Source organism: Littorina saxatilis, linkage group LG10 (genome assembly GCF_037325665.1).
Source record: "Littorina saxatilis isolate snail1 linkage group LG10, US_GU_Lsax_2.0, whole genome shotgun sequence".
Classification (NCBI taxonomy): Eukaryota; Metazoa; Mollusca; class Gastropoda; order Littorinimorpha; family Littorinidae; genus Littorina; species Littorina saxatilis.
The window spans coordinates 48,479,266-48,494,697 of NC_090254.1; the positions used below are offsets into that span (position 1 = coordinate 48,479,266).

Genomic DNA, 15,432 nt, shown 5'->3' on the forward strand with positions numbered 1-15,432 from the left:
GGGCACCCTGTTGAAGTGGACAGGAGGCACACAGTAGGTACGAGTGACAGCGTCAGGGTAGAGTGACGTCACGATCTGCCGCCAGTTGCTGCTGCTGGTCTGGTGACCGCTTTCTGCCACATGGTGCGGGGTTCAGATCTCTACGGCCTGGGAACAAAAAGTAGCTACCTGGCCGGTACACGTATCACAGTTTCAACGTTTTGTGGCGGCTAGGTCTGTCAACAGTTCTGCTTGCTTTCCTGTCGCTCTGTTTAAATGTCTGATTTTTCAAGTTGAAGTCTGCGTCAGGTTTAAGAGTTTCTTCTTCTTTGTAAGAACGAGCGGTACCAATATAGGATGTTCTGCACGATACAGTTTCAAGAACAGATATTTACGCGTTCTGTTTATCTGTCCTTTGGGTGCTGCTAAGACTGCCCGTCCCTTGGTAAGTCTTGTTAAATCAGCTGAGACTGCCCGTCCCTTGGTAAGTCTTGTTAGATCAGCTGAGACACAGTGAAGCCAGATGTATCCCACGTACGAGAAGAGACCGCCATGTGATACATAGAGAATACTACATGGCTTGCAGTGTCACACCAAGTTTACACCAGTTGCTTTATTAATACGGAAATGCCAGCTTTCCGATATTTGAAAGAAAAGAGTGTTAAGCTGTGGTGATACTGCACGCCATGAAGAATTCTGTTTATCCTACATTCTGTGCTTGATTGCCTGCTGTATGACACTTCGACCCCAGGAAGTTTGAAGCAGAAAGCACTCAAGTACAGAGCGTGTGTAGGATAGAATACTACATGGCTTTTTGTGTGATACCAGATTTACACTCATTCCTTTCTCAAATAATTATTGAAACGTTTGCTTTCGCTCACAATAATATTTCCTGTAAACCTGTTATCACACCTCAATCCACGTAGTATCCTCTGTTTCTTTTCTCAAGGCTTTGAAGCATACAGCACCAAGGTCCAATAAAAAACGCTCGCGCTGGACCCGAGTACTCTTCAGACTGGCTCGCTCCCCCAGTATGAAAGTTTTTGTCTTGAGCACGTGGATTAAAAAAATAAAAAAATAAAATATTTATTTTACACAATTAAAACAATTATTAGAGTAAAATAAAAACATTAAAACGTTCATAATAAACAATAGTAAACAAGAATTAAAAAAAAAATAAAAATGAAATAGACCGCCCATGCCGGGAAACGAACCCGGATCACTTTGGCCATAGGCGGACGTGCTTTCCACCAAGCCACCAACTCTGACAATTTTGCCAGTGAACTCAAATGCTTAGAATGCTATCTTTGCTCGTTCCTAAAATTAGGTCGCGCAGCACGCGAAGTCAGTGGCACATGCACGCAAAGCCTGGTGTCGCTGGCTGGGCGGTTCTATCAGCCGAATAGCAGTTCTATCCCACCGCGAATTGCGCCCACCGCCAAGAGTCGTTTTTGTGGATTATTTTGCATTTAGGTCCCAGGTAACATTATGAAGTTTTAATACGATCAATCGGACCTATTATCAAGTTAGTGTATCAACTTTTGAACGAACTGCGCCCAGTAGTTTCCCAGCAATAAACTGTTAAGTCGAGACACACAGACACACACACAATTAAAGTCTGCTGGACCCTCCTACTGCGTACTCGGGGATAATAAAAAACGCTCGCGCTGGACCCGAGTACTCTTCAGACTGGCTCGCTCCCCCAGTATGAAAGTTTTTGTCATGTGCACGTGGATTAAAAAAAATAATAATATTTATTTATTTTACACAATTAAAAAAATTATTAGAGTAAAATAAAACAATAAAACGTTCATAATAAACAATAGTAAACAAGAATTTAAAATAAAAAAATAGACCGCCCATGCCGGGAATCGAACCCGGATCACTTTGGCCATAGGCGGACGTGCTTTCCACCAGCTGGCTGGCTGGCTGTTCTATTAGCCGCACGGCAGTTCTATCCCACCGCGAATTGCGCCCACCGTTAAGAGTCGTTTTTGTGATTTATTTCGCATTTAGGTCCCAGGTAACATTATGAAGTTTTAATACGATCAATCGGACCTATAGTCACCTGGCTGGCTATAGTGGGAGGGTTACTTTTGGTGGTCACATTAGATATTATGTTTTTTGGAAAGTTCGTTTTATTTGCAGCCACAGTTCGGTAAACGACAAATGGCTAAACCCAACCACATAAGAATGAGAAGCGTTTTTGTAACATGACCCATATTCTGCAAAAATGCAGCCATGACGCAGGGGGTAGGTTACAACAAAACGTCATGTACCACTTGACTGCATACGGATATAAGCAAATTATACCTTAAACGAAAGCTAAAGATTGTTGCCATCAGACAGCAAGTAGAATGCCTGTTTCGTATACACAGTTTTATTTTTAACAACATCTGTATAACATGCGGACGACAAAACAGGAAATGCCATTTTCTCAATCGATATGTATAGCTAACTGAACGCCTGGTTGAAACCGCAATCAAAAACATCTTGAAAATTGTTTATTCTCACAGCTAGAATTATTTTACATCAACAATTGTTAATTTACCGAGGAAAACAACAGTCATATAAAATAAATAATGGATGATTCTGAATCAACTCCGAAAACCGAACCGGGTCGAAGCGAAAAAGTTTACACATACACAGGCTTGAAAAAGGATAATTTGGTTCAATCTGTTAGGTTTTTACCCATTACGTTAAAGATCAGTTCGTTATAAAAGGAAAGTGATCATTGTAAAAGGATTTTGCTATCGCAAAATAATTCAACTTCCGGTTTTACCACATGGCGTCCATAATATTATCAATTTATTACATAGCGTGCATTTGTCAGAAATTATACTAAATGTTAGAAGCGATCTTAAAGTGAAAGTAACGTTTAATAAAAGTATGCGCATTTATTTATTGATTGATATATGACTAAAATAATTGACATGTAATTTAAACGTACAAAACGACATTTTGAACACTACCCCTCTAAAAAAAACGCGACTATGACCGACCGATATGTATGTGTAAATTAGGTCATTGTTAGTGATGAAAACGGGTTTTCTTTAAAAGATAACACGCAAACTGTGAAGTTCAAGGCCATAAATGATTTTAGTACGACTTCTTCAAAACAGGTCTGTTTTTCACTCCACCAGTTTCAGTTTTAATAAAATATATGTATAGCTGTCATTTAAAAAAAACCTTATCTGCAATTCACTTTAACCAAATACACAATGAACCCAGAAGATATTAGAGTGAGACACATTACAGTGAAATATGTTATGATTCCCCTTATTTCAAAATATATGCATTTTAATTGGCAGACACGATTCACGTCGTAGGTACGTGTCGTCTGGTGAGGCAACTGTTAACATTTTCTGTCGTAAGAATTGACATTTTTAAACATAAATCATGGACAAAAAACTAATTCTGCAAAAAGTGCAGGTTTTCTTGGTGTAGTCAGTTAAAGCATCTTAAAATTCAAGAAATTGTGCAATTACGTGTATGTATTTAAAATGGCAGACAATATCGAATGAAAGTGATTTTTGACTGATATTGAAATCCTACCCCCACTAACATAATGGGCCCTGAGATTAGGGGTGTTAGTTAAAGATGACTGAATAATGGCTATGCCTTTCCCCTAAAGTATTCAAAACCTAAACATATACATAGGCAAGATGTTCTACATTAACACAATTAACTTTTTAAACATATACATATGCTTAGTACACGATACTTCCGGTTTTTCTACCGGATGACTTATACATTTAGGGGGTAAACACCTTATCGTAGAAAAAGCTTTATTTTCAAAAAGTGCAAGTAATTATTAAAAATCATACATAATATTTATATATTGGAGTTAATTTTCCTTCGAAAGTCATTTGTTTCAAGTGGCAGACAATGTCAGTTGGAGAGTTACATGTACGTAAAGCGTATAACTGTTGTCTGTGATTAGTGCATTGTGGACACATTGGCACCATTTGATCCTAAATGCTAAACGATGTCGTGATCATACCACAGTTTTAGGATAATTTACATCGCATCGATTACTAAATTGATGGTAGAATTTCACTGATAAATTCTATTTCCGGTAGCGTCAGTGCCGTTATCTTTTTCTTTTTGTAATAAGGTAATAACGAATGAACCACGTGTCACACTCTTATGCTAGTCTTTAAATGAAAATTCCAATTCTAGTAAGTTAAAAGGCATGTATTGCGCGTTGCATACATGAATACCCCCCCCCCCCCCAGGATTACAATGCAAGTAAACACATATAAAGAGATAGTAACGTTTTACATGGTTACACGTTCAGTGGTGAACGTAACGTGTGGTTTAACTAAATTACTTGCACATACAATAGTGAAGTCTGTCTGTGTGTCTCTGTTTGTGTGTTTGTCTATGTCTGTCTGTGTGTTCGTCTGTTTGTCTCTCCCTCTGTCTGTCTATCAGTCTGTCTATCTCTCTCTCTCTTTCTCTCTGTGTCTCTGTCTGTCTGTCTGTCTGTGTGTCTCTCTCTCACTCTCACTCTCTCTCTCTCTCTCTCTCTCTCTCTCTTTCTCTGTCTGTCAAGCCACAGGTTGACATTGTAAATAATTAGAAAATAAATTTGAGAAAAAATAAAGAAAAACTGGAATTGATGTACAGACATACACACGAACACACACAAAACAAAAATGTATTATTACAGGGAAATAAAAATATAGGCTTGAGTGGGGTTTGAACCGGGGTCCTCTGAGTTGTGGGGTGGGCGTTGTTACCACTGGGCCAACTGGACATGTGGTTGTGTAACCTTATATTTTCATTCAGTTTTGTAAACCAGTGTTTCTAGAATGTTCTTGGACAGGAACTTGTCATTACCCAGATTTCTCTTTCTTCCTGCTTTTTATATTTAGTCAAGTTTTGACTAAATATTTTAACATCGAGGGGGAATCGAAACGAGGGTCGTGGTGTATGTGCGTGTGTCTGTGTGTGTGTGTGTCTGTGTGTGTGTGTGTGTGTGTAGAGCGATTCAGACTAAACTACTGGACCGATCTTTATGAAATTTGACATGAGAGTTTCTGGGTATGAAATCCCCGAACGTTTTTTTCATTTTTTTGATAAATGTCTTTGATGACGTCATATCCGGCTTTTCGTGAAAGTTGAGGCGGCACTGTCACGCCCTCATTTTTCAACCAAATTGGTTGAAATTTTGGTCAAGTAATCTTCGACAAAGCCCGGGGTTCGGTATTGCATTTCAGCTTGGTGGCTTAAAAATTAATTTATGACTTTGGTCATTAAAAATCTGAAAATTGTAAAAAAAAATAAAAATTTATAAAACGATCCAAATTTACGTTTATCTTATTCTCCATCATTTGCTGATTCCAAAAACATATAAATATGTTATATTTGGATTAAAAACAAGCTCTGAAAATTAAATATATAAAAATTATTATCAAAATTAAATTGTCCAAATCAATTTAAAAACACTTTCATCTTATTCCTTGTCGGTTCCTGATTCCAAAAACATATAGATATGATATGTTTGGATTAAAAACACGCTCAGAAAGTTAAAACAAAGAAAGGTACAGAAAAGCATGCTATCCTTCTTAGCGCAACTACTACCCCGCTCTTCTTGTCAATTTCACTGCCTTTGCCATGAGCGGTGGCCTGACGATGCTACGAGTAAAATGGCATTGCGTTTCATTCTGTGAGTTCGACAGCTACTTGACTAAATATTGTATTTTCGCCTTACGGAACTTGTGTTTTGTTGATTGTGATTGTAGGTTAGTGGTGTGATATGATAGTGATATGAGAGACAGAGGGGGGAGAAGGGCAATGCGTGTGTGTGTGTGTGTGTGTGTGCGTGTGCGTGTGTGTGTATGTGTGTGTGAGAGAGAGAGAGAGAGAGAGAGAGAGAGAGAGAGAGAGAGAGAGAGAGAGAGAGAGAGAGAGTAAAATCCGGGACACTGATAGATATAGATATTTATGTTTTGTTGATTGTGATTGTAGGTTAGTAGTGATCTGATCGTATGTCAGTAGTAGGGAGAGCATATGTCAGTAGTAGGGAGAGGTATGCCTCAGCCCTCATTTGTTTACGCAGCTGCGCAGCCGCGCAGCCGTATTTTGATAGAAGGTTATAGGTTAAGGTGCCTGTGTTTAAGTAGTGATAAAGAGGGATTGCGTTTAAACGGTTTATTGCGTTTTATATTTTGTCATGTGATTTCATGTGCCTGTACAGACAGGGTGCTCGGTACTAATGACCACTCCAGCTGGGGTAATGACAGGATTACTATCCGCGCTTCGCGGAGCACTCTCTTTTATGACGCTAATAACTATCAGAGGTGTCAGGATAAGGCGATAAAAATGGTACCCCTACTCTTTGCGGAGCCCCCTCGCCGATAAAACCACCAGAGGTGGCCAGCAGTTAGAGAAGTTTAATAGGAGGTGGTTTGCCTACCCCGAGGGTTGATTAGGGTTTAATGCTTAGATTAGTGCTAGACAAATGGTGTGGGGTGGGTGGAGGAGTTAGCTCGACTGGTGAGGCGGGAGAGATGAGAGCTGATTTACAAAAATATAAAAAGCTTTAACAACTAGACTCAGATAGCTACCTGTTGGTTTTATGTAGGTGTTATAAACATCGCAAGTACATTTTACACCGAACACGAGTTGTTCTACAGTCAGTCATACATAATGTTAGGTTAGAGACTGATCACGTCTGAGTATTGGTTGTCCACAGAGACACAAGACCTCACATGCTAGAACATGTTGGTTGGTCACAGGCTTGTGCGGGGAACCATTGGTTATACACTTGGTAAAACTGCTCTCGCAGTTCAGGACGAACCACCTCTTCTAACGTTGAAGCGCTAAGCGCCATGTATAGAGAATCTGTATCCATTTCCAAAAGCTGGTAGTCGGCTCTGGACACAAACTTATCTAGAAAATCAAAATGAAACTCCAACATGCGTAGTTTAGCGTACTGGTAAACAAAGTAACCAATCTGAGAGGGGAGTGACCAGTTGATTTTTTTTAACCATCTCTACTTCAGTGACAGAATCTGTTACTTCTGTTAGTTTTTGAAAACGACCATTGTTGATCAGTTTTGAGGCCTTATCAGACAAAACGTAATGAATATCACGATGGTTGGTCACGTTAGTTAAGGTTTTCCCGTAGACTGAGTTACCGAGCAGTTTGAAAGTTTCAGCTAAGATAGTTTTTGATGAGTCTTGGTCTCCTGCTCGTCTTGCGTTTGAAACGCTGTCACCAAACTGACGGAAACAGGTTTTGGGTTGATACTCTACGATCAGCGTGATGTTTTAACAATCAACCCGTGTTGCACGTACCAAAACAAGAGGGGTGTAGCTAGCAGAATTTGTTCACCGTGGTAACTCCCTACAAGTGTACGGCGTGGTTGGGATAAAAGCTTGTGTTTTTTCAGCGTAGTCTTTCATAAAATCCCCGATCTGTTCTCAGCTGACAGACTCATTTTTGAAAATAGGCTGCATTTCACTGAAATGTTCTTTTAGATGATCAGGTACATAAATATCACACTATATCAACCCGATTGAATCCATAACCCACTCCAACCATTCCCGAGCTAGCTGACCGTAGGGATCTGTTTTTTTCCGCTTTAAAAGCGTTTTCTTTTCTACGAATGACAGGGTGCTCTGTGGGCATGTCTTGCATGAGTGCAGCTAAATACAGCGCATCAAATCCCTGAACAGCCTGTACCGGTTTGTCCTGATTACCACGAATGTGTGTTTTGTCTTTTTCGTGGTATCTGTGAAAGACAATAGACGGACCCTCGACAATGTTCTTTCGCAAAAGTGCTTGAACGTCTTTTTGTTTTTCGTTAAAAAGTGAAAAGTAGGTATCTGAAGACAACGTGTCAAACAGACACTTCAGTGTCACACCGGGGGACAGAAATAATACCGTCTTTCAGCAAATCAACTCGCAGACTAGCGTACATACTAATCTGATGCTGCAAAGCAACCAGAAACGGTACTGTGTCTAGGTTGTTGTACCACACCAAAAAAAGCCTTCAAAGTCGTCATTTTGTTTTCAGTCCACACACGCTGACAAAAAGCGTACTCTGTATCAGAAATATTTGAGTTTTTGAGCTTACTAAAAAAAGCTGCATGGGGTGGGAGTTCTCTTTCGTCTAGTGTACTTAGACTAGTGACGTATTCATAGCAGAAAAAACCCTTTTCCTCTTCGACACCGAACGCCTAGAGGTACTTGGAATAACTAAAACCTGGCGCAAGAAAATTGTTGATGTCGAGAAACCGAAGTTTGTCTGTACAAAGACACATATATTGATTGTTACGTTTAACAACAAACTTGAAAGGAGGTCTTTTAGGGGTCTTCTTTTTTCCCTCTGTTCGATAGGAAAGTCAGACAAAGGCGTGACATAAAAACTGGAAGACATGATGTTGTGAACAAAATACCGAGAATTTGAGCGTTCGAGTCTAACTTGTTCTATAATGTCATGGTCACTGATTTCACCGAGAAAAGAAAGAAAGTCCTGCTTTGACAACTCAGGCGTGGTCGTTGTAAGACAGAGTGGTTATTGACTGAGGCATGAAAGAAAGACAAGTCACCCGACTCTTTGTTTTTGAGAAGAAAGGAGTGAGAAAAATTGATTTTGAAGCGTTTGTTTTGCTCATGGAACAGATCAAGAAGCGACTCGTACCAATCAGGGAAATCAGAACAAGGGTTCCTCTTAAAAGAGAAAATGTGGCGCTTTTTTACACACACTAATCGTGTAAGATATATAGAAGAATTACAACACCTGGTACACGCGTATAACCATTCGTTTCACAGAAGTATAAAAACAGCACCTGTTAAAGTTTGTCTCGCTAACAAAGAAACAGAACAAACGTAAGTTTTGTACGAACAACCCCCCCCAATGAAAACACCCACAGGTAGGCTACAGGTTGGTGATCGTGTGAGACTAAGTAAAACACGACGACTCTTTAAAAAAGATTATTTACCTGCGTGAACAGAAGAATTATTTACAGTTAGCAATGTGTTGAAAACAACTCCAGTGACCTATAAGCTGAAAGACGCTCACGCAGAAGAACTACAAGGTAGTTTGTTTTTTTACAAAGAAGAACTACAAAAAGTAGGAGAGAAAGAAATGTATCGTATTGACAAAGTACTAAAAGAACGACTTGGTAAGGGAGGAAAAAAAGAGTATTTAGTGCATTGGTTTGGGTACCCAACGTCATTTTCTTTCTTTCTTTATTTGGTGTTTAACGTCGTTTTCAAACGTTCAAGGTTATATCGCGACAGGGAATGGGGGGGAAATGGGATAGAGCCACTTAATTGTTAATTGTTTCTTGTTCACAAAACCCAACGTCATTTGACACATGGATCTCAGCTGATAGTCTTAGACAGTATTCAGAGTAGTTATGGCTGAGGACGCCTTGTCTGCTGAAGATACAACTGTTGCTACTAACGTATTAGAAGAGACAACTACTGATACCAAGAGATTCTCTTGCTTGTGGTGTGTTTTTGGTTATCGCGCCCCTCGTAGTGAGATTGTATTTTTGTAAAACATTTTTTTGTTGTTTTTTTTGTTTTTGTTTTGTTGATCAGATTTTTCTAATTTATATTGTAGTAGGTGTGTCTCTGTTTAATTTGACAAACTGGTGGGAATGTCCGGTCCACTGTTTGAACAAGGTTTTTGTGGGTTTTTGCAAAGAATGAGGCAAGGGTCCTTTGTGCAAAGCAAGACAGCGAAAGAGACACAGACCGTCAGTATAAGGAAAATGATGATGCTCGTCTTTTTGTAACTTGTGCAAGAACTGTGTGTTTGTGATGTAGTTAGGTAGACTACCACAGACTCATCCGATAGGAAAGTCAGACAAAGGCGTGACATAGAAACTGGAAGACATGATGGTGTGAACAGAATACCGAGAGTTTGGGCGTTCGAGTCTAACTTGTTCTAGAATGTCATGGTCACTGATTTCACCGAGAAAAGAAAGAAAGTCCTGGTTTGAGTTGATCAGGCGTGGTCGTTGAAAAACAGAGTGGTTATTGACTGATGCATGAAAGAAAGACAAGTCACTCATGGAACAGATCAGGGGGAAATCAGAACAAGGATTCCTCTTAAAAGAGAAAATGTGGCGCTTTTTTACACACACTAATCGTGTAAGATTTGTAGAAGAATTACAACACCTGGTACACGCGTATAACCATTCGTTTCACAGAAGTATAAAACCAACACCTGTTAAAGTTTGCCTCGCTAACAAAGAAACAGTTTGGTAAGTTTTGTACGGACAACCCCCCAAAGAAAAACACCCAAAGGTAGGCTACAGGTTGATGATCGTGTGAGACTAAGTAAAACACGGCGACTCTTTAAAAAAGGTTATTTACCTGCGTGAACAGAAGAATTATTTACAGTTAGCAGTGTGTTGAAAACAACTCCAGTGACCGATAAGCTGAAAGACGCTAACGCAGAATAACTACAAGGTAGTTTTTTTTACAAAGAAGAACTACAAAACGTAGGAGAGAAAGAAATGTATCGTATTGACAAAGTTTTAATGTGATGAGCCACGGATTAACCCTGCTTACCTAACGGTGGTTACACACGCCTCTTTGTTTGTCAGAAAAGCAAAACTAAATCCAGCTGTAAGTCTTGTTCACGCAAAAGCCCTGGAGAGGTCCACAGCCAAATACCCTCTAAAAAGAGTAGTTATGAAATCTTACGGGATCCCGCGTGGAAACCATAGTGCTGTTTTAGACAATTTGTTTCTCAGGCAGCCACCAACACGCGTTGTAGTAGGACTAGTAGAGAGCGCTGCGTTTAACGGTAGCTACACAAAAAAAACATTCAACTTTTAAAACCCACAACTTGAATTTTCTCTGCCTCTATGTTGATGGAAAACAAGCCCCTGCAAAACCACTAACACCAGACTTTTGAAAACAGACAGTATGTGGGAAGTTTCTTTAGTTTGACCGCAGGAACAGGAGTGGGTGTTGGTGACGCCGGTAACAGAATTGTCTATGAATACTACTGTGGGAGTTTGCGTCTGGAACTAAAAGTTTAGTGCACCCCTGGTAGAGCCTGTTCACGTTATTGTGTATGCAGAAATGGCCTCGTTGCTAGAAAATGATCGGAGTAGGCAGGTTATCACTGATTTTACATCATGAATGGACTAGAGATCTCTCGCCTACTGTTAAGACACCCCGTGGCAAGACGGCCGTTTATGGGTGTTTACACCAGAGACCAACTTCCTTCTGAGATAAATTTACTTCACCCCTCGTCTTACGTCATAAACACAGACCCAGCACATAAGGTTGGGTCTCATTGGGTTGGTGTGTATTATGATGGTCAGGGGAATATTGAATATTTTGATAGTTTTGGTTTTAAACCGAATCACAAAGACATTGAAGGTGTTTGTTTTTTATGCGTCATTGGTTTGTGTTCTAAAACCAACGAACAGGTATTACAGGGGATGTTAAGTTCTACTTGTGGTTTGTTTGCAATGTATTTCATCATCAAAAAGAGTCAAGGTACAAGGCTCCGTGACATAATTTCTATTTTTTAACCCCCAAAACCCTGTTGTAAATGACCGTAAGTTCATAGCACTTTTTTAGAGATGCGTTAACGCAACAAGTCTAAAGCTGTTGTTGTAAAAAATAGTAACTGATGTCATAGTGTAAGGAGGTTATATATAAAGATGGTGTTGGCTAATTTTTTTTTACTAAATTCCCTGATCGAGCCACAAGACAACACCGCCTACTCTACACTACAGTCTACAAAGACAGTCTCCTAGAGGTAAAAGTTGTTTAACACTTTTGTTGTTGTTGTTGCTGAGAACGACAAAAGAGATGTTTGACGAGAAAGAGCCTCTGTTTAGCTCACCGCTACCCGAACCTGATATGTTTCCTTGGTTTTCACCAAGGAAACAGAAAGAACAGACGCGTGCGACCAAGTCAAAGAGGGTTGGTCTTGGCCAGTAAAGAATTTACTCGCCTGATCAAAGTCCGAGAAAGACTGTTGAAGCGACTTAAAACACAAACAGAAGTTGTAGCTATAGAAGTTTAAAAAAAAACCACCAGACGTGTCAGAAGAGTCCAGAACAAAAAGAAGAAACACCAGCAGACGAACTACCTCACACACCTGTCAAATACTCGGAGAGCAGCAATCTGTTTGAAAACTGCTACCAGGAACCGGCTGGTGTGTCTACCTTCAACGACCTCGGTTACTATAACCCAACATTGTTAAATACGAAAGTCGCCCCACGTCAAGTTATGGGAGCGCCCCTTAAAAAGAGAAAATGTGTCGCTTTTTTACACACACTAATCGTGTAAGATATGTAGAAGAATTACAACACCTGGTACACGCGTATAACCATTCGTTTCACAGAAGTATAAAACAGCACCTGTTAAAGTTTGCCTCGCTAATAAAGAAACAGTTTAATAAGTTTTGTACGGACAACCCCAAAAGAAAACACCCAAAGGTAGGCTACAGGTTGGTGATCGTGTGAGACTAAGTAAAACACGACGACTCTTTAAAAAAGGTTATTTACCTGCGTGGTCAGAAGAATTATTTACAGTTAGCAGTGAGTTGAAAACAACTCCAGTGACCGATAAGCTGAAAGACGCTCACGCAGAAGAACTACAAGGTAGTTGTTTTTTTTTACAAAGAAGAACTACAAAAAGTAGGAGAGAAAGAAATGTATTGTATTGACAAAGTTTTAATGTGATGACCCACGGACTAAACCCTGCTTACCTAACGGTGATTACACACACCTCTTTGTTTGTCAGAAACCCTAGAGAGCTCCACAGCCAAATACCCTCTAAAAAGAGTAGTTATGAAATCTTACGGGATCCCGCGTGGAAACCTTAGTGCTAGCTGTTTTAGACAACTTGTTTCTCAGGTAGCTACCAAGACGCGTTGTAGTAGGACTGGGAGAAAGCGCTGCGTTTAACGGTAGCTACACCAAAAAGTCATTCAACTTTTAAAACCCACAACTTGAATTTTCTCTGCCTCTATGTTGCTGGAAAACAAGTCCCTGCAAAACCACTAACACCAGACTTTGAAAACAGACAGTATGTGGGAAGCTTCTTTAGTTTGACCACAGGAACAGGGGTGGGTGTTGGTGACGTCGGTAACAGAATTGTCTATGAAGACTACCCCGGAGGCTATACGCTGTATGTATTTGACCTGTCACCGTCAATGTTGGGTGGAGATCAGATTGAGCTGATGCGCTGTGGGAGTTTGCGTCTGGAACTAAAGTTTAGTGCACCCCTGACAGAGCCTGTTCACGTTATTGTGTATGCAGAAATGGACTCGTTGCTAGAAATTGATCGGAGTAGGCAGGTTATCACTGATTTTACATCATGAATGGTCTAGAGATCTCTCGCCTACTGTTAAGACACCCCTTGGCAAGACGGCCGTTTATGGGTGTTTACACCAGAGACCAACTTCCTTCTGAGATAAATTTACTTCACCCCTCGTCTTACGTCATAAACACAGACCCAGCACATAAGGTTGGGTCTCATGTGAATCCTACTTTTAGTAAGTCCTTGATAAATACAGCGGAACCCCTTTTTGAGACCTCCACAAAATCTGAGAACATCAGGCCTAAAATATGTCTTAATCTGGGGGTAAACCGCCTGACACTGCGAGGCAATTGTCCTTGTTTTTATAAGTCTTTGAGTCTTGAGTCTTTGAGTCTAAATATATAGAGGTAATACATGAACAAAAAGTTTGAAAGTCTTATCAGGGAGAAAGTCTTAAATTGCGGGAGTGTTAATAGAGGGGTTCCATTGTAACCGAATAATCTTGAAGACACAATAGAAGCAAAACCAAACCTTAGACCCTTGAAAACAGGCGTACCAAGACACCGGGTGTCGCGCTTGACAGATGATAAGGATTTAGTGGTTGTTGCAACGTGCCAACGAGCGACTCTGAGGCTTGTCTCTGTGTGTACATATGCCTGTATCGAATATCGACTGATTGGAAACTAGCCTGCTGACTGACTAGAGATCGAAGTTATAGCGCTCTAACATCAATCCCTGACCCAAGTAGGTGGAATCTGTTTTAGATCTGACCCTGCGGCCGATTCCGACCCATTTGTGTGGAAACCAGGCATGAAAATTGTCCGCAAAATCGCGGATTTCCGCAAAAAGGAAATTACGTTTCAGCGAAAATAAAAAATTGTCCGTGGCAAAAAAAAGGTAAATTAAATTATATGTATACTATTGTCTCTCTATTATTTGCTTACACAAGAACTATTGGTCTAAAATGCTAACATTCGTTTTCCTTCCGAACAGGGCTCTGCCCCTGTACCCCGCCGGGGCCTAGGCGGCCCCTGGACCTCAGCCTATTTTCAGAGTTTTTTCTATTTTGGAATTGCCATGCCTGGGAAACCCAGTCTGATTTCATACACCCCAGGTCAGTTGTTGCATATGTCAGAAGATACGGTGGACAAAGGCAATATCATATATGTTAGCATTTCTTTTCATTAGTGTATATGGAAATTTGTATCGGGCAAGATTGCGTTAGTGTGTGTATTTTTGGGAAAAGGTGTCATGTTCATGGAATGAGAAATAGCTTAGAATGAGGGTTGTCCCATTTCTGTCAAGGTGAGGATGTGTGTACAAACATTTTATTTTTTAAGCCATTTTGTGTTCAGTCTTTAAGAACATTTTAGTGTCAGCAGGATGTAAAGCTGTGTGTGTTTATGCGCATGTGCATTTTATGACAGTGTGCATGTATGTTGTTGATCTGAATTTTATCCAAAGTATATTTTTAAACTTTTATTTTTGGATTGGAGTATTAAAATGTATGGTTTTATTGCTTTGGTTGTTAATAGAATTTTTGTACTGTCTTCATTTTTTGTAGCTTTTTATTATTTTGACCAAACTCACAGCTCCCAGATTTATTCTTCTTCAGCTGTGACTTTTATAATTGTGCCAGTAATGCTGTGATACACTCCTCACTGCCATGCTCAAAACAGTCACTTTATATGTACCGTAGTCGTACACAGTTTATAACTGTAATTATTAGCGACTACCACGTGTTGGTCCAGTTATACACATAAAGCCTTGTATCAACAGAAAGTGCAGAGTCTTAGGAAAACAACGGTACCTATATCAATAGTACTGGTCAAGAAACAAAGACGCACACAGCAATATTGAAATCAGTGACCATGACATTCTAGAACAAGTTAGACTCGAACGCTCAAACTCTCGGTATTTTGTTCACAACATCATGTCTTCCAGTTTTTATGTCACGCCTTTGTCTGACTTTCCTATCGAACAGAGGGAAAAAAGAAGACCCCTAAAAGACCTCCTTTCAAGTTTGTTGTTAAACGTAACAATCAATATATGTGTCTTTGTACAGACAAACTTCGGTTTCTCGACATCAACAATTTTCTTGCGCCAGGTTTTAGTTATTCCAAGTACCTCTAGGCGTTCGGTGTCGAAGAGGAAAAGGGTTTTTTCTGCTATGAATACGTCACTAGTCTAAGT

At 39.9% G+C, this 15,432-nt stretch overlaps 1 protein-coding gene across 1 annotated transcript in view; it reads right to left on the minus strand.

Moving 5' to 3' along the window:
* Positions 1–614, minus strand: part of LOC138979085 (uncharacterized) — an 11,464-nt gene extending 10,850 nt beyond the window's left edge. The window contains exon 1 of the mRNA XM_070351897.1: positions 1–614. This exon is cut by the window's left edge and continues 672 nt beyond it. The gene's annotated coding sequence lies outside the window, so the exon portion shown is untranslated.
* Between the last annotated feature and the right edge of the window lie 14,818 nt (positions 615–15,432).